Source organism: Schistocerca serialis, chromosome 5 (genome assembly GCF_023864345.2).
Source record: "Schistocerca serialis cubense isolate TAMUIC-IGC-003099 chromosome 5, iqSchSeri2.2, whole genome shotgun sequence".
In the NCBI taxonomy this organism is placed as follows: domain Eukaryota; kingdom Metazoa; phylum Arthropoda; class Insecta; order Orthoptera; family Acrididae; genus Schistocerca; species Schistocerca serialis.
This window is the reverse complement of record NC_064642.1, coordinates 497,823,120-497,842,650: the sequence shown is the minus strand read 5'-3', so window position 1 is coordinate 497,842,650 and position 19,531 is coordinate 497,823,120. Positions and strand designations below refer to the sequence as shown.

General features: G+C 41.3%; 1 protein-coding gene across 4 annotated transcripts in view; it reads left to right on the top strand.

Annotated features, from left to right (window-relative positions):
• Nucleotides 1-19,531, top strand: part of LOC126480688 (irregular chiasm C-roughest protein) — a 1,491,349-nt gene that overhangs the window by 1,083,637 nt on the left and 388,181 nt on the right. For all 4 annotated transcript variants that reach the window (XM_050103921.1, XM_050103923.1, XM_050103924.1 and 1 more), the window contains one exon: nt 16,916-16,979. The gene's annotated coding sequence lies outside the window, so the exon portion shown is untranslated. The remainder of the gene's footprint in view (nt 1-16,915; nt 16,980-19,531) is intronic.

Below are 19,531 nucleotides of genomic sequence, written 5' to 3'. Positions count from 1 at the left end.
TCTACCTCTTCGTGCTTGTCAAACCACACCTTAGCCAGCAAGGCGAAATTGAGATTGTTTGGAGCACGCACAAAATGGACAGAATGTGGCGTGATATCCCTCGCAAAACATCCAACTCGATCAGTCAGTGCCACGCCGAATAATTGCTTGTATAATGGCTAGAACTGGCACAACGCGCCACTGACTTGCTCGACTTGTGAAGCACTTTCTCTTAAAGAAATCATCTAATTTTTCTGAAACTCTAATCATTTCATTGTGTGTACAAGTATTTCACATCTACCGATTTTCGTCTCATTCGGACAATTTCTTCGTGGTGCGTCGCTTTTTTTTTCTCTTATAAAGTATTTAGATTTGCGTGATTTGTCGTGTATCCGAAATTTAGTTATATACGTAAAAAGCACATAGAACTCAGAGCTGACACTACGGCTCCAAGAAGCGCGTAGGTCATGCCGGCATCTCTAAATGTCGAATTTACAAGAGGATCCAATTTTATGGTAGTGGTACAAATTAATAGCCTATATAATATAGGTAACTTTTCCTTGTGCATGGGTCCAGAGTGCAATTTCAGCGGCCGTACACGGGCCGGAACGCTGCGAGCAATGAAACTTGCAGCCGGAGACATGAAGCTCGTTGTTGTTGTTGTTGTTGTTGTTGTTGTGGTCTTCAGTCCTGAGACTGGTTTGATGCACCTCTCCGTGTTACTATATCCTGTGCAAGCTTCTTCATCTCCCAGTACCTACTGCAGCCTACATCCTTCTGAATCTGCTTAATGTATTCATCTCTTGATCTCCCTCTACCATTTTTACCCTCCACGCTGCCTTCCGATACTACATTGGTGATCCCTTGATGCCTCAGAACATGTCCTACCAACCGATCCCTTCTTCTAGCCAGGTTGTACGACAAACTCCTCCCCAATTCTATTCAATACCTCCTCATTAGTTATGTGATCTACCCACCTAATCTTCAGCATTCTTCTGTAGCACCACATTTCGAAAGCTTCTATTCTTTTCTTGTCTAAACTATTTATCGTCCACGTTTCACTTCCATACATGGCTACGCTCCATACAAATACTTTCAGAAACGACTTCCTGACATTTAAATCTACACTCGATGTTAACAAATTTCTCTTCTTCAGAAACGCTTTCCTTGCCATTGCCAGTCTACGTTTTATATCCTCACTACTTCGACCATCATCAGTAATTTTGGTCCCCAAATAGCAAAACTCCTTTACTACTTTAAGTGTCTCATTTCCTAATCTAATTCCCTTAGCATCACCCGACTTAATTCGACTACATTCCATTATCCTCGTTTTGATTTTGTTGATGTTCATCTTATACCCTCCTTTCAAGACACTGTCCATTCCGTTCAACTGCTCTTTCAAGTCCTTTCCTGTCTCTGACAATTACAATGTCATCGGCGAACCTCAAAGTTTTTATTTCTTCTCCATTGATTTTAATACCTACTCCGAATTTTTCTTTTGTTTCCTTCACTGCTTGCTCAATATACAGATTAAATAACAACGGGGAGAGGCTACAACCCTGTCTCACTCTCTTCCCAACCACTGCTTCCCTTTCACATTCCTCGACTCTTATAACCGCCATCTGGTTTCTGTACAAATTGTAAATAGCCTTTCGCTCCCTGTATTTTACCCCTGCCACCTTCAGAATTTTAAAGAGAGTATTCCAGTCAACATCGTCAAAAGCTTTCTCTAAGTCTACAAATGCTAGCAACGTAGGTTTGCCTTCCCTTAATCTTTCTTCTAAGATAAGTCGTAGGGTCAGTATTGCCTCAAGTGTTCCAATATTTCTGCGTAATCCAAACTGATTATCCCCGAGGTCGGCTTCTACTAGTTTTTCCATTAGTCTGTTAAGAATTCGCGTTAGTATTTTGCAGCTGTGACTTGATAAACTGGTAGTCCGTTAATTTTGACATCTGTCAACACCTGCTTTCTTTGGGATTGGAATTATTACATTCTTCTTGAAGTCTGAAGATATTTCACCAGTCTCAGACATCTTGCTCACCAGATGGTAGAGTTTTGTCAGGACTGGCTCTCCCAAGCCTGTCGGTAGTTCTCATGGAATGTTGTCTACTCCCGGGGCCTTGTTTTGACTCAGGTCTTTCAGTGGTGTGTCAAACTCTTCATGCAGTATCATATCTCCCATTTAATCTTGATCTACATCCTCTTCCATTTCCACAATATTGTCCTCAAGAACATCGCCCCTGTATAGACCCTCTGTCTCGTTAATTTTCCTGTAGGCATTATCTATCTTACCCCTCGTGAGATAAGCCTTTACATCCTTACATTTGTCCTCTAGCCGTCCCTGCTTAGCCATATTGCACTTCCTGTCGATCTCATTTTTGAGACGTTTGTATTCCTTTTTGCCTGCTTCATTTAGTTATGTACGTAAAAAGTTAGATCAAAAATATAACAAAACCAATGCTGTCTTCATACGATCTCTTTCTCAGCACATAGAACTCAGAGCTGACACTACGGCTCCAAGAAGCACGTAGGTCATGCTGGCCTCTCTAAATGTCGAATTTACAAGAGGATCCAATTTTATGGTTGTGGTACAAATTAATAGCCGACATAATATAGGCAACTTTTCCTTGTGCATAGGTCTAGAGTGCAATTTCAGCGACAGTACACCGGCCGGAACGCTACGAGCTATGAACTTTGCAGCCGGAGACGTGAAGCTTGAACAACAGCAAACCGTAAAGCATAGGCCAGAGCCAATTCTGCGCGACAGTGCGTGTTTGCTTCAGACGCGGCTAGGTCCGGCGTGCGACGCGGCCGCCCGCTCTCCGGCCGCCGCTTGCAGCGGAATGAGCCCTATGAAATCAATAAGCGTCAGCGGCAGCGGGGAGGCCAGTGCTCTTGTTTCGCGCCCAGGGGCCGCACGGAACACGACACCACTCCCCCACACCTGCGCCTGGAGTCGCCCACGCAGCCCTTCGTATGGCTTCCCGGTCCGGGAGTAGGCGGCCCAGGCAAGGTCTGCACGTCCAATATAAGGAGTGTAACCGTCGAGTCCTCTGATCCTGCTGCGTAAATTTTCTGCCGCAACCTTTAGCCCTCAGCTCCCAGTCTTCCTTTCTTGCTCTCCGTCCTCCAAGCCCCGGACAATTTTAACCCCTCCAGTCGCCCTCCGAACCTCTCACTCCTGTGATCAAATGAGTTGACCCTTACATCGTAGGGGGTGAGTGTTAGCTGAACTCCCACGCTGCCTTTTTGATAAACAAAGCTCTCCCAAAACAAAGGAAGTAGGCTACAGTACGCTTGTTCGCGCACTACTTGAATACTGCTCAGCAGTGTGGGATCCGTACCAGATAGGGTTGATAGAAGAGATAGAGAAGATCCAGCTGAGAGCAGCGCGCCTCGTTGCAGGATCATTTAGTAATCGCGAAAGCATTACGGAGATGATAGATAAACTCCAGTGGCAGGCTCTGCAGCAGAGACGCTCAGTAGCTCCGTACGGGCTTTTGTTGAAGTTTCGAGAACATACCTTCACCGAGGAGTCAAGCAGTGTATTGCTCCCTACTACGTAAATCTCGCGAAGAGACCATGAGGATAAAACCAGAGAGATTAGAGCCCACACAGAGGCATACCGACAATCCTTCTTTCCACGAACAATACGAGACTGGAATAGAAGGGAGAACTGATAGAGGTACTCAGGGTACCCTCCGCCACACGCCGTCAGGTGGCTTGCGGAGTATGGATGTAGATGTAGATGTAGATGTAGATCCGCATCTACATTGGCCACTTATTTCTTGTCCACGTTCTTTACAAATACTGGTAACCTGTAAATCACCTCATTAATTCCGTATTTCTGGATTTCCGGAAGGCTTTTGACACTGTACCAAACAAGCGGTTCGTATTGAAATTCCGTGCTTATGGAATATCGTCTCAGTTATCTGACTGGATTTGTGATTTCCTGTCAGAGAGGTCACAGTTCGTAGTAATTGACGGAAAGTCATCGAGAAAAACAGAAGTGATTTCTGGCGTTCCCCAAGGTGGCCCTTTATTCGCACGAAGTAATGGCCGCTGTCGACAGGGGATCTCAAGTTGATTCCGTGTTTCTGGATTTCCGGAAGGCTTTTGACACCGTTCCTCACAAGCGACTTCTAATCAAGCTGCGGGCCTACGAGGTATCGTCTCAGTTGTGCGACTGGATTCGTGATTTCCTGTCAGGAAGGTCGCAGTTCGTAGTAATAGACGGCAAATCATCGAGTAAAACTGAAGTGATATCAGATGTTCCCCAGGGAAGCGTCCTGGGTCCTCTGCTGTTGCTGATCTATATAAATGACCTGGGTGACAATCTGAGCAGTTCTCTTAGGTTGTTCGCAGATGACGCTGTAATTTACCGTCTAGTAAGGTCATCCGAAGACCAGTATCAGTTGCAAAGCGATTTAGAAAAGATTGCTGTATGGTGTGGCAGGTGGCAGTTGACGCTAAATAACGAAAAGTGTGAGGTGATCCACATGAGTTCCAAATGAAATCCGTTGGAATTCGATTACTCGATAAATAGTACAATTCTCAAGGCTGTCAGTTCAACTAATAACATACCTGTCATGCAGTTCATTCTACACGACAGTTCTCGGCCGCACTCTGCAGGGGTAATGGAGATGCTCCGGCAGCGTTTTCGATGTGAAGTGTTTGATCAACCACAATAGAGCCCGTAATTGGCTACCCCTGAGGTTCATCACTGCTCAAATGAACCGCTGGCTATGAAGACAATATTTTGACACAGACAACGAGCTGCAGTCCAGAGTAGAAAATTGCTGAAAAGCGCTGACGGCTGTCTTCTATAACGAGGCAATTGAAAAGTTGGTACAACGCTACGACAGATGTCTGAGCGGCGACAGTGTAGAGAAGTAGCTGGAAGGTGTAGCTAACCGTTGCAAATAAAACAGTTTTGATTTTCACTGTGGTTTCCATTTCGCGACCTATCGTTCCTTACTTTCCGAATAGCTCTCGTATATCATGATCAGTCGCTGATGTTCCGCAAACACTATGTCTAACATTGTTAAGTTGAAGAAGTTTATATTGCTGCAACTGAGGCTCGCCGAAAGTGACGTCAGGTACAATCCGCGTTATCAGCAGATTTCGTCCTTCACATTGTAATGTTGATGCATTAAGTTTTTCTGAAAGCGGTGCTGATATTCAAAACAATAAAAGCGGGTTAAAAGCTGTGAGCTATCTGGGGAAGTTAATCTTGCGTTACTGAGCAACTGTTTCATCAGGTATCCAGTCTAGCTTACCAAATTCCCAACCAGACTAACATTAATTATAATCTTTTAATAGTCATCTTATGACAACCGGTGATTATATATATATAAAGAGAATTTAAATAAAAATAAATAAATCAGTTTACATTTGGACATTTATTTTAACATTGATCATTGTTCCATTAAAATTTCAGCATATCAAACTTGATTCATAACTAAACTGGTGCCTTATTTAGGATTCTGAAAATGTGAGTTTGTAATCTTATGGAACACATCAAATAGGGAGCCAAGATTGGGAGACTGCATACAATACTGCTTTCATAAAATAACACACGAAGAACGTTGAAACATATGCAAGAGGAAATTAACCACAACCAACCAATTCAATTTTTCACCCAAAGAAGTTACGTTCGTTGCACAATCCTGTCCGTCATGAAATTACCACACACTGTTATACTAAATTCATACTAACTCTCTGTGAAATCTTCCCGAAAAGAATAGCTGAGGGCTACTTTGATGATTACACCACATGCTTCACGTGGTCAACTTGGTTTACACAAAGAGTGTAACTGCACAATAGTTAAAATAAATTACATCGAAACGGAATTTACAAAAGAAAAACCTTGAACTGGTTAATATCGCCTTACTATTAACCTGATGGGTCAAAGAATTGTATAAGCACGTGGTATTGGTCTCACAAAGTACACCCCACATGGGTTGAACATAAAGAAAAGTTGCTTTTTTGAAAAATATTGTCAAGACGAGACGTTATAATCTCATGCACATTCACATTTAAGATTGATGATCTTAGTTAGAGTTACTGATCAACACGTGGTTCCACTTTACTCACAAAGTAGTGACAAAGCAACTACCGGAAGATATTCTGAACTTCACACTCGAATTACACTGTGTTCCAGTTTAAGATAACATTAGATATTTTAGATCTAAACCTGCAATAAAGGTGATTAAATTTTCAGTTAGGCTGAACTTAAGAAATCCATTGTCCTACAGACTTAGCAGAGACGCGCTTAGCCGGAGATCTTACCACTTCAGACGCTCGCCGCTGACAGACTGGCGTGGGCTCCTACCGAGGGTGTTTCACAGATACAAACGGAAGTGACCAGAGAGGCAGCTTCCTATACCAACATGAGAAGGGACATACAGGACCATACTAAGAATAGACACCTCTTTGCTTTTAGAAAGCGTAGCTACCTGTTCCGACGTTGGTCCTATTGTTCTATAGCAGACAGGCTTGTCTGCTACCATCGAGCACGCAACTAGAAATATATTTGCTCATTCATCCTTTCACACAGAAGGGAAGGGGGATGACAGTATCTTATGATATACACTATATAAAAGAAAGCGCATGTAGGTTCCATATGAGACTGTGTGTGACATGAATTACATATAAACTGTGTTTTCAAGTGTAGTAGTGTGACAGATCGTTCTTGTTTATGTGTAAAAGTAACGCGTTCCACTGCTCAGTCTCCTCCCAGATAGAGTCAGAAATACCAAAGTAAATTCAGAAGTGGAATTTATGCCGTAAATGACACCAGATTTAAGAAATTAACATGAAAGGAAGCCAACAGAGACCCTTCAACATTATTTATTTTTGGCTTTCAGGTGTCAGAATTACTCTGTGAAGCAGGTGGTACAGGTTATTGGTGGACTGCCGCACCGAGAGCGGTAGCCGGTTCCCAGTATGCTACAACGCTGGCGGGACAAATGCCAGGCTGTGGGGAGAGGAGAGGACGGCGCAGCCATAATTCACGCCCTCGCGCTCGCCTGCGCCTACGGGTGGGACGCTAAGGGCAGTGCGTCTGCGCTTGCGTCAGCAAACTTCTGCCCGCCTCCCCTTTTCAATAATTAACACGCCATTAATTTTGCGACCGCAAAAAATTAATTACGAAAAAATATTTGTACCGTGCTTGCTCTGTAATTTATGAAACAAATACAAGAAATTAAAAACTGAACTAATTAGAGCTGTAATTAACCTAAAGTAGAGGTCCTGAGTATTGCAAGCTGCTATTTCGCTTCCGAACACGTTTACTACAAAATGGCGTGTGCTTGTGTTTTAGAGGATAGAATACTGCCAATACACCCAATAACACACCAACATGCAGCCTTCCATTCCATGGTGCATCGCCTAACACCCATACTAACGTCAAAACGAAATTTCCAAACAGAACTAGACACCATTAAATATATTGCATATAACAATGGCTATAACCCTGAATTAGTTGACAAACTCCTGCACAAGAAATATCTTGCCCTACATTTATGCCCCCTCTTCGGGAACAACCACACCAAAAACCATATCTAGGTAAGCTATCAGACAAACTAGCCAAAACACTGAAATCCCAAAACCATAAAACACCATTTTATGTAAGAGGCACTACAGCTAATCTCCTATTCAACAGCAAGGACAAAACAGATAAACTAAGCAGCACTGGGGCCTACAAAATAATCTGGACCGACTGCAATAAACTGTACATTGTTCAAACGGACCGGGCCATAGCAATAAGGCTGACTGAACATGAACGCAGCTGGAGATTAAATAAATCAGGCTCCACCATTGCTGAACATGTGCTCAAAGGAGGGCACAAATATCTAACACACACAGAAGTGCTACACATGGCCAACAAAGGCAGAAAACTCAGCCTACTAGAAGCACTTGAAACTAACAAACACTTAGCCCTAAATCCACAGCTGGTTCTAAATGACCAAGTGCAACTGAGCACATCACCACTCTTAAACTTTACACAATACAGTAAACCAGCTACTAACCACAAAGTGACCCAATACTAAACAAATTTACACCCCAATATAATGTAATATCCCTTATGTGTTTACATTTCCAACTATAACTCAACTGTAACATGCAATATTTGGTATTTATTAATGCACAATTTTTCTAATAACAAAATGTAACCCCCAAAGAAAACATCGCTGTTGTACAACCAACAATTAATGTCCAGTGCAACTGTTCGCAACAAATACCAAAAAATTGTAATTTTGTAATAGTGTGTATTGTAAATAATTCGAATTGTTGTTATACATGGTACTGACAAACCATAAAATGTGATTTATTATGTTAAAGAACAGTTTTACAAAACAAAAAGTCAAAAGACCATTTTGACAATTCCAAAGACAATACCACAACCAAAGATCGTATGTAAGTGCGTTGTATCTTAGTCCAGAAGGTTTGCTTCGTAAGAACATAAGCTCCTTGTAAAAAATAGCCGGTAGTTATCTGAAGATAGCCTAATAAGCCGAAAATTATTTCATACAAATAAAAATCAGTAGAACAAAAAACCGCCTAAGTGTTATTCAAGCCTCAATACAGAAATGCTCTATCAAGAAGCTAAGGAAGAATCCATAAATAAGAATACTGCCTCCAACGCGTCGTAATTAAGACGAGCAAAACCCTAAGAACGGCGACTCGTTCATATTCGAGCAGTCCAGAAAGTTTCGAGACTAGATTAGTAAAAAATAGAAAACATGTAAAATAACGGATTTAATGGTTCAGGTGTTGTACATAATCTCCCTCCCCATTAGTACAACGTATAGAGCGTTCATACAACCATGTGAAACTGTCAGAAAAGTCTTTCCTTTGGGATGTTGTTCAACTCGTGCGCCACATTCGCATCTCCTTTGGCCCTGGTGAACCTTCAGAGACCCATTCCGCACTATATCGTGTTGTGGTAGATTCGTATTGATAACATCGAGTCTTGTCACACGTGAATTTTGTTTGCAAAAAGTAACAGCTCACGTTCTGCATTTCAATCAAGTCACGGTTAACATCTACGCGTCGTTGTTTTTATTCGGGAGTCAATGTGTGAGTGACAAACTTTACGCACACTTTTCTCCTCTTCAAAATATTCTGGGGAATATCTCGAACACTTGATTTAGAGAAGCAGCTCCATTGTGATTTGTGACAAAGTCATTGACATAGTGCGATCATAGTTCCGTCACTTAACACTCCCTGCTCACAGTTGTTAGCTAAAGCTGCCACCGTAGTTAGCTGCTCTGACGTCGGTTGTACTCCAGGAATGAAGTGAATCTCGGAACCTCAGACGTGCGATGTACACGCTAAGAAGAAGGAAAAAAAAGTATTAAGCACCACGAAGAGTTACGCAATTTGGCCACAAATTGATATTCGTACAGGTATCTAAGTATCGATGGAAATGCAAAACTGTAAACCGGATGATGAATAAGTGTGTGACGCTGCAGGGCTATTTAATCGCTCAACTGGCAAGGATAGCAAACAGGGGACACGTCGATGCCACGGCATAAAATCTTTGCCAATTTCATTCCGCGTACTCAGCTGGACGGTAACTAAGCCTCGCAGACATGCGTGTGAACAGTATACGCGGATGCCAGCATTTGAGAGAGATCATGTATTTGGACTCAAAGAAGTTTATTGGAATTATCGGCGAATCGCTCGACATTTGAATAGGATGTTGGCAGGGATGGGTAAGACATGGCCGAACAGAGCGTCAAGAAGTAAGCGATCAACCTAAGGAGACTACGGAACGTCAGGACCGAGCAGTCGTCAAAGAGGCACTCAGAGTCCCGGATTCAGTATTTTCATCGATCGGACGTGCACTTGGTGCTTCACTGGCCACAAGGACCATTAATAGGTGGCTCACAGAAAGAGGACTGCGATCTCTGCGCTCCTTGCGCCAACTGCCATTGGCCTCTGTACACCAACAGGCCCATTTGCAATGGTGTCGGGCAAATTATGCCTAGAATCTCCGTGCCTGGAGTGGAATTATCTTCAGTGATGAGTCCCGCTTCGAAACGAGTCCTGATAACCAGCGAAAACGTGTATGGAGACGTCCCAGACAGCGATGGGATACCAGCCTGACTGTCGCCAGACAACCAGGAGTGATGGCTCGGGGTACCATTCCATTTCATAGCAGGACCCCTTTGGTTGTCAACCACGGTACTCTTATAACACAATGTCACATCGACGACATCGTATGGCCAATTATGTTGTCCTTCATGGCTTACACTTCAGCAAGACACTGCCAGCCCGCACAAGTGTTTGTACTGCTTGTGTTCACGCTTGCCAAATTCATCCTTGATCAACTAGGTCGCCAGATCACTCCCCAGTTAAATAATGTTTCGAGTATTGTTGGCTAGGCCCTCCAACCTGCTCGGAGTTTTGACAATCTAACGCGCCATTTGGACAGAATTTGGCACAATATCAGTCTGGAGTACATTGAACAACTCTAACAATCAACGTCAATCTGAATAGCTATTTAAAGAAGGATCAGTGCGTTGTTGTCTTGACTGAATAAATCATCCAGTTCTTCTGAAATTGCAATAATTTCTTTGTCTTTACATGTACATCACATCTAGCGAATGTTGTCCCATTCATATAGTTATATAGGCCTGTATACCCCATTTATCTTGACCACCCTAAATAACTGTTTGTCTAGATGGAAATTACAAAATTGTTTCAAACAAATGTTCTTCAGCCGTCACGGGGACATCAATCAGCATGATTGCCTATGTTGCAGCTTTGTGTTTTACAAAGATATGAACAGTGGCTCGACTTTTTCAAATGGTACCCTGTATTTTTTATTCGGTAATTCACTTCCTCTCATAAAGACCTATTCAAAAATGTATCACAGTGTACCACTCACTGAAACACAACGTTGGTAATTACATAATACAACATTAACTTTGAGCCCAGGATCACAAACTCGTCTCCTTGCTGGAGTTGTCAGAAAACACAAGAAAACGAAGTAAAAACATAACACAAAATTGACTTTGACACTCCTGTACCATTTCTCAGGACTAGAACATTCAGAGGTGCTCATAGTGGTGACCCTGGACACCGATACACTGGTGCACTCGTTGAATGAAAGAATTATTTACTGCTTCCAGTGTTGCCTGCTGAAGAGAATTACAAGCAAGCACGATACATTCCTGCATGTCCTCTGGAGTTGTTGGAATATCGCGATTGACAACATCTTTAATGCATCCCCAAAGAAAAAAGTCCAGAGGATTTAAATCAGGAGACCTAGCAGGACAAGTAACTGTTCCTCCTCGACAAATCCGTCTAGCAGGATTCCTTCGGTTCAGAACACGACGTGCACGCAAGGCATTATGTGCTGGACATCCATCGTGTTGATACAACATAAGCATTCTGGTTCTTAGCGGCACTTTATCCAGAAGAGGAGGAAGAATTCGTATGAGGAAGTTGTACGCTTAGCTCTTTAGACTACCATGGATGAAATAAGGGCCAATAATTGTAGTACCAAGCATCCCACACCAGACGTTAATTCTCCATTGACGCTGATGTTCCATCTGCCTAAGCCATCGTGGGTTGTCGCTGGACCAATAATGCATGTTCCTTGTATTTACCTGTCCTTTGTTTGAGAAGGAACATTCATACGTAAATTAAACATTGGAGAAGAAGTTCGGTTGGCGAAGATTTGCTTCTGTGCCCACTGACAGAACTGTACACGATTCTGGAAATCATACCCATGCATTTCTTGATGTAGGTGGTGACTGTAACGTGTAAGTACACGATGTACACTGGTTCCAGGAACGCCAATCTCGTACTCAAGCTGTCGTGTGCTCACATGTGGATTCATAGCAACGGAAGCGAGAACAGTAACTTCGGAAGCTTCGTCTGTACAAGTGCTACGACGATAGCGTTGTCGTGGGTTGAAACTTTTCGTTTCAAAATGTTCAAATATGTGTGAAATCTTATGGGACTTAACTCCTAAGGTCATCAGTCCCTAAGCTTACACACTACTTGACCTAAATTATCTCAAGGGCAAACACACACACCCATGCCCGAAGGAGGACTCGAACCTCCGCCAGGACCAGCCGCACAGTCCATGACTGCAGCGCCTTAGCTTTTCGTTTCCTGAAGCGTCGCAACAAGACGAGAAAACATCCGTCGGGAAGGTGGGATCTTGTCAGGATATCGCTCTCTGTACAGTTCCGCTGCCTGCGTAGCATTTCTCTTACCTTCAAAAACAACAATAAAAGAAACGTTATGTCAATACAGTTTGTAGGAAGGATATCCTTTACTTATGCCTACTCTACACAACAGTATTTAAAAGGACTAAACTACTGTACTAAATGTACCCGTACATAAGAAAACAGTATTGGAGTTACTGTTCTGCTAACTTACATTCCCCATAGATGAGTAGCATTTCTACCTTCTCTTCGTTGGTGTATATTCTACTCACACAACTCTTCAACTGACGATGGTTGACGGAATGACGGGTTTACGTTCTACTTATGTTTACATTTGTCCCCTGTCAACGTCATCACGTGGATGTGCTCCATTAACCGAGTACCTGCACTAAGCGCTGGGAGCGTCAACGTCAGTGTTGTGTTATGTAATTAATAACGTTGTGTTTCAGTGAATAGGTCTTTGAATAGGTGTTTGAATAGGTCTTTAGGATAGGAAATGAATTACCGAATAAAAAATACAGGATGCCATTTAAAAAGGTCATACCGCTGTTCATATCTTTGTAAAAAAACAAAGCTACAACGAAGGCAATCATGCTGATTGATGTCCCGTGACGGCTAAAGAACATTTGCTCGAAAAATTTTGTAATTTTCATCTGGACAAACAGTTATTTAAGGTGGTCAAGATAAATAGGACACCCTGTATAATATATTAAAAAGTACCTGGTCTAAACGTTTATTACACTAACGTGTAAAAATTTGAACTAAATCGGAAAGATATATTTTGAAGTTTTTACTAACGATATCTTCCCTTTTTATATATATGTATGTATATATATATATATAAAGAATTAGGTACCGTACGTAATTCAACGTTGCGTCAAAATTTCAGAGCAGTCGGTCAAAAACGTTCGGAGGTTAACGATTCCGAACAAACCAACATATACATTTTTATAATGTTTCCCGTTTGCTGCATATATACCGCATGGAGTTCCAGTCGGTATCTAAAAGCACATGTGTATACGACTGCAATCTTCTTCTTCGGTTATCAACCCACAGGTTGGTTGGCAGCAGCACGCCATTCCGTTCTTTTGTCAACTTTCTTCTTCATATCTGCATAGGTCTGGCACCCGGTGTCATTTATTACTTGTTGAATGTAGCTTAATCTAGGTCGTCCTCGGCGAGTTCTTCCTTCAATGATTCCTTCTAATATTCTCTTAATGAAGTTGTTATGCCGTAAAATGTGACCTATGAAGGTTATTCTTCTTTTCTGTATATTTCGCCAAAGAGATCTGTTTTCTTTCACTCTTCTGAGGACATCTTCGTTTGTAGCCTTGTCTCGCCAGCTGATTTTTTCCATTCTCCGGTAGCACCACATTTCGAATGCCTCTAATCTTCTCTTTTCTTCTTTTCCACTAGTCCAAGTTTCACATCCGTAAAGGGCTGTACTCCACACATAGGTTTTCATGACTCTCTTTCTTACGTCTAAACTAACATTTCTACTCGTCAGTAAGTTTCTTTTTCCATTGAATGCTATTTTGGCAAGTTGTATTCTGTTTTTAATGTCACTTTTGCTCCTTCCATCTGCTGTTATTTTGCTACCTAAGTAGTTAAATTCTGTAACCTGCCCTAGTTTCTCTCCCTTTATTGTTATTCGTATGGGTTCATTGTAGTTCAGGGCGCCACTCACCATCACTTTAGTCTTTTTCTTATTTATTTTCATTCCATACTGTTCTTTTAAGGTGTTTTCCATTTCATTGAGTGCGGCTTCTAAATCTTCTTTCCTTTCTGTAATTATGGCGATATCATCTGCATATCGCAACATATCTATTTTCATTCCGTTAAGTTTTATTCCTACTTCAATATTCTCTCTTATTTTGTCTATTGCTTCTTGGATATATGCGTTGAAAATTACTGGAGATAGTGGGCATCCCTGTCTCACTCCTTTCCTTATTCTTGCTGTTTCTTCTTTGTTTTCCTTCTTAACTAAGGCTGTTTCATTTTGGTATATTTTAAAGATTATCCTTCTATCATTATATTTCAGACCAGCCTTCTTCAGAATTCTAAACATTTCTGGCCATACAACATTGTCAAATGCCTTTTCGAGGTCTACGAAGGCTATAAATACTTGTTTGTTTTTGGAAATTTGTTTCTCAATTATTAGTCTTAAAGATAAGATTGCTTCCCTCGTCCCTACACCGCTTCTAAAACCGAATTGGTCTTCACTTAGAGTGCTATTCAATTGGTTTTCAACTCTTTTCAAAATTATTCTTATTAGAATTTTTGATGCGTGTGAAAGAAGACTGAGTGTTCGATGGTTTTCACAGTCCATAGTAGATGCTTTCTTAGGTATGGGGAATATGATGCATTTCTGATAGTCTTCAGGAACTTCACCTGTTTTGTATATTTTCTGTATGAGTTGCAGTAATGTAGCTTTCATTTTGTCTCCTGATTTCTTAATTAGTTCAGAAGGTATATCATCAACACCTGCCGCTTTCTTATCTGGTAGTTCTTTTAGTGCTTTTTCAAATTCATCTTTCAGAATTGTGTCCCCTAGTTCTTCTTTCTCTACTTCTTCGCTTAATTCTATCATATTATCTGTTAGAGGGTCTCCTTGATATAGCTCTTCAATGTATTCTTGCCATCTCTTCAGCGTGTCATATCCAAATAGTACCTTGCCCTCTTTGTTCTTTATAGTTCCTGAAGATTTTACTTTCCGTTTAGCAAAGTTTTGTTTTATTGTTCTGTAGGCCAAGTCAGTTTTTCCTTTAACCATGTTTTCCTCCACCTCTTTACAAATGCTGTTGAGGTAATTTTCTTTTGCTTTCCTAGATTCTCTGTTTATTTGGTTTCTAAGCTTTCTATATTTGTTTTCGCTTTGCTCGTCAGAGGCATTTTTGTATAGTCTTCTTTCTTCCATTAGACAAATTATTTCAGGTGTTATCCACTCTTTCCTGTTTACAGGTTTGGCTTTCCCAATAAATTCTTCTGCTGCTTTATGTATGCCTTCTTTGATTTGTTTCCACTCCTCGTTAGTACTCCCGGGAATAATGTTTGATGCCATCTCATCAGTTTTCCGTGCATAAGGGATCACTAGTTCTTCAGACTTTAGGTTATCTCTGTTCCATACTTTGTTCGTTTTTCTCTCTAATCGCTTGAGTTTGAGTAAGCATTTCATCATTACAAGGTTGTGATCACTATTAATATCCGCAGACGGGTAGCTTCTGCAATCCTTGATTTGGTTTTTAAAACGCGATTTTACTAATATATAGTCGATTTGGTGTCTTCTAGTATCTCCTGGGGCTTTCCACGTGTACCTTCTTCTTTTATGGTGGTTGAAAAGGGAGTTCGCTATGACCAACTTGTTTTTGGCACAAAATTCAATTAGCCGGCTTCCTCTTTCGTTTCTATCTCCTAGACCATATTTCCCTACAATTCCGTCAACTTCCTCTTCTCCAACACTAGCATTCCAATCTCCCATTATAATTAAGTTCTCTTCACCTTTAACATAATTTATAACTTTGTTGATGTCTTCATACACTGTTTCTATTACATAGTCTTCTTCTGCCGATGTCGGCATATAGACTTGTACTATTACCGTGTTCTTTGGTTTGGTTCCAATTTTGACTAGTATTATCCTAGAGTTAAATTGCACATATCCTGTGACTAGATTCCCGAGTTTTCCTTTTAGAATTATTCCAACTCCACCGATTCCAGTTGTTCCTTGGTTAGTACCTGTGTGAATGATACGATAATTTCCTGATCTGAAGTCTCCTGGTTCAGGCCATCGCATCTCAGATATTCCTATTATGTCTGTTCCCATTCTGTCCATCTCTAGTTTGAGGTTCTCTAATTTCCCGCATTGGAGGAGTGTTCTTACATTCCATGTTGCTATTTTTAGTGTATTCTTCAACTTTGCCTGACCTTCCATTGTCCCCACCCGGAGATCCGATTGGGGGACTATTACTCCGGATTTATGTTTAACAGAAGATTCTGGCATGGTGCGCTACTGATTCTTGGGATATCTTGAGTGATCTTTAATGGAGTGGTTTCCCGTTGCCTTCTCCATCCTATGCCGTTGACTGTGAAGTTCTTCCGCCTTTAGGAGCAATTTCTCACTCCAAGGACAAGAGAGTGCCCTGCCTCTATCCGCTCATCCGCTCTCTTTGAGACCGTTGGCACTTGATAGGGGGCGTTTCCTTATCCCGGGAAACACTCGGTCGTCAGAGCCTCGTTAGCAATAACAGGGTGTACCGTGCAGCAATCCTTAGCTGCAACTCGGGTAGGTGAGGTTGACATTTGTACAGGAGAGGCTGTTAGAGTCGCTTCACTGTACCTGTACGACTGCAATGTTGTATGAAAATTTCAAAGCAATCCATGAAAAACTTTCGGAGATCTGAGGTTTTGAATAAACGAACATCTACGTTTAAATTTATGTATAAACTCTAAATGGTACTAATCGCAAATCTCCGAAAGTTTTTGGTCAAATGCTCTGAAATTTTGACACAACGTTGCATTGGAATACGTGAGAGTTTTTATATACCTATTTTTAATTTTATGTGTAATATATAATTTTTATAAATGCAATGAAAGGGAAATGTTATAAAAAATTTAAAAGGCTTGAATTGGTCAAGAATTTTCGGATGTATACCGTTTTGAACAAATGAACATTTACATTTTTACTTGTATAGACTAAAGCGTGCGAAACTTGTATTTTACGAAGTATAACTCATCATTTCTTTTGCAGGCTGCTGCAGCACGCCACGAGACAGGTGAACTGTGGAGACGCAAATAGCTTCCTCCAATTTCTGGTAATTATCATAAACATCCATATTACTGAACCTAATAAACAAACATTATTATTTTGCATTGTTTTCCTTCGAACGTTAGAACGATTTTTGCTTTTTAAGCGCTGGACAGTTCTCACAGGATTTACTTTGCATACATTCGTTTGTAATCTACTTGCAATATACCTGGTAGCGAGTTTTGCTTCAAAACCGCTTGCTTAGTTTATATATGCTTATATGTGTACCACAGAAGTAATGCTGGTGGACCAAATTTTAATTTACCTTCTTCTCGTGTACAAAATGTTTTTTAAATCATACCTTTTCTTTTTATATATGAAAACCGTAAAGATCATAGAACTGTCACAAAGTAGAAAACGAAACAGAAATAATGAATTAGCTATTTATAAACAAAAAGTAGAAGAGAATTTTGTAAATAATAGTATTTTATCATGTACATGTCACACTCCATGACTTTTAACATTTCGTGTTTTTGGTCTTGTTTCGTTTAGTCATTGTCAAGTGGTAACACTATTTACAGAATCATGAAACTGCTTACAACTATGTTTCTACGCTCGTTGCCGAGTGGCATGTAAACTGTGCTTCGACATCCTGTAAATTGGATTACCGTCAGGAGAGCAACAAAATCGGCTTGAAACGTATAATTGCATCCTAAGCAAAACAAATTTATAAAGTGATCACTGCGATTCCTTTCAATTCACAGTGTTAATAATGTCGTTACGTCGAACATTAAGTAGCTTCGCAACCCGCCCTTCCTTCACTTCGCCTCTAAAAAATTACATGAAAGACGTTAATTGAAGCTTTCATACCCTCATGGACTGACTGTCACTGAAGATGGAGCAGCAATATACAATAGAGAAACTGTTACGGAAACCGTTGTGAACCACGCTCCTGTAGCCCTTCAGTTTCAGGTAGGTAAACCAACACCTAAGAACCTTTGTAACACTCCGCAATGGCTGGCGGTGTGTCATACACAGTATTAGTGGACTTAGCCATATAAAAATAACAATTAACAAGGTTTTTTTCAACGTTGGTAAGAAATCTGTCGACAGTGATCCATCCCAGTGATTTTGCATTTGCACTCAAATCACACTCTCAGAGTTAATCTCTTGTTACAAGGACGATTCCAGTAATATGTTTTGTTCTGCAGTTAAGTGTATTTCAGAAAAGAGACGGTCCCTTCTGTCCATTGTTGTAACTTGAACGTTGCTCCGAAACGTCTCCAAGTCAACAGCTGTTCTGGAAGGACCCAACGAACTGTTCTCCTTGTGATGAACGAGCTCAGGGCGGGAAGTATGGTTGTTTGAATCTTGTGTAGTAATCAGTAATTATTTAAGCAATAACGGAAGAGTCTAGTAGGCGGTTGTCCGAGGGTAAGGAGCGAACAGGAACTTAGTTCACAGGTAGGACTGGAAATCCTGTCTTAAATTAATTTCAGTTTTATTAATTGCGTCCGTCAACATGATACATTAAACCGTCTATGTCGTTCTTCAGACTGCGGCGTGTAAGTTACCCGTGTGTTAATTAGTTGTTGTTCCTATGTTATTAGCTCTATAGTTTAAAATGGGTGCTGCAATTGTTGCGTGGCGCAAAGCTGATGTTGCTAATGCATCAACACGGCATTTGTCTCACACTGGCGTTGTTATATTGTTATGATGAGATGGTTATTATTTGAATTTAAAGGGGAGGAGGTTCACAGTTTTGAGTACATATTTCTACATCTCGACCCATCCAGAGGGATCGGGCAGGTCTATGGAAACACCGAGATAAATGCATGCTTGAACATAAATGGAGCCAAGCCCACAAGATGCGCTGTTGTATATGACCACGAACATACCTGTGCAATGTCCTCAATACGTTGCAAGAATCGTTCTCGGTAATAACAGTGTTCTGTGCAGCTCTGAGTGAGCTATGCCTGAGTTAAATGAATTCCAACGGGGGCAAATTGGTAGTGCCCATATGGTGGGTGCTAGCGCAATCAAGAGCGCCGAAACTTTCTTTGTTTCAAGAGGCACCTTGTGGAAGCTTTATATTGCATACGTCATCCGCTAAGTTAAAACGCGGACAAAAGTGTGTAAAAGTGTGTGTTTGATGAGTGGTCGTGACGGACGGCGATTGAAGATGATTGTGATGAAAAATAAGCGGAGGAGAGCTACAAAAGTCACTTCAGAACTGAACCCCCTCCCTTTCCACCCCCCCCCCCCCCCCCGAAAAAAAGGCGTGAAAGAGGGTCGATAAGCAGGTAACTCCTGGGTAAGGTGGAGTTCCAAACCAATCACCACTGATCAAAAACCCTGCAACAGGAAAACGTTGTGTCGAAGCCACAAAAGCTGGACTATGGATCAATGTGAGAAAGTCATACGGTCGGACAAGTCTTGTTTCACACTGTTTCCAACTTCTAGCCCAGTTTACGTCCAAAGAGTGAGACATGGCAGGGGTTCGGTGCTGATTTGGTCAGCCATATCGTGGTATTCCATGGGTAGCTTTTCTGTCAAGAACTATGTGACCATATTGACGTTGTGTTTCTTCCCCAACAGTGACACTGTGTTGCTAGACGA